We start from the raw sequence: 786 nt of genomic DNA, 5'->3' as shown, positions 1-786 counted from the left end.
CTCAACAAGAATAATTCTCTTTACTTAATGACTCAGAAATGCGTACGGAGTTTTAAATTATCATTACTTTATCGTTAACAATTGGTAACGTAATGAAAAAACGTATCTTTTATGGAATAATTAGCGTATTTTTAATTAATATTTGGCATACATGTGTTGATACTGAACACTTATTGATTATTGTAGAGCATATTTGATTCATATGCTATTGTCCACTTGTGCGTATGTGGTTGACTGCTGATTGTGTACAAATGCACAGTTATGAATAAGTTGTCATATTGATTACAAGTGAGTGTGGGCATTGGGTTCTTAAGCTGTCATATTTGCCCAAGAATTTTGGTGTATAGTTGAAACATTTCTCTGTGTAAGCAGTCCAGTTGAATCAAGAAGCTGAGATGGAATCAGATGTATTGAGTTAGATTTCGGGGAGAGATGGAGTTAGCCAGATCGCGTCTGTTAAAAGTCGTGCGAACTATATAAATTGTAATCATTGAATAAAACATAAAACTGGGAATTGTGTCTTTATGTTCGATGTAAACTTATATGACTTCTAGTTGGACACTTTGAGGGTTTCGTAGCGTTACGCTAATTGTTTTTTTTGTCCTTTCTTTCTGAAACTATTTGTTGCTTTCCTCATAGAGGGGAGATCATTGCACTTAACTTCAATTAAACTTCAAATATATATATATATTGAAGTTACATTTCTTGTTTAACCGTGCTTCAAATTATACACAATATACATGTCTTATAGGCACACAAATCAAAGCTACACATAGCGTTTTAAAT

The sequence above is a fragment of the Mya arenaria genome, chromosome 10 (assembly GCF_026914265.1).
Source record: "Mya arenaria isolate MELC-2E11 chromosome 10, ASM2691426v1".
NCBI lineage: Eukaryota > Metazoa > Mollusca > Bivalvia > Myida > Myidae > Mya > Mya arenaria.
Note: the sequence above shows the minus strand (reverse complement) of the source record.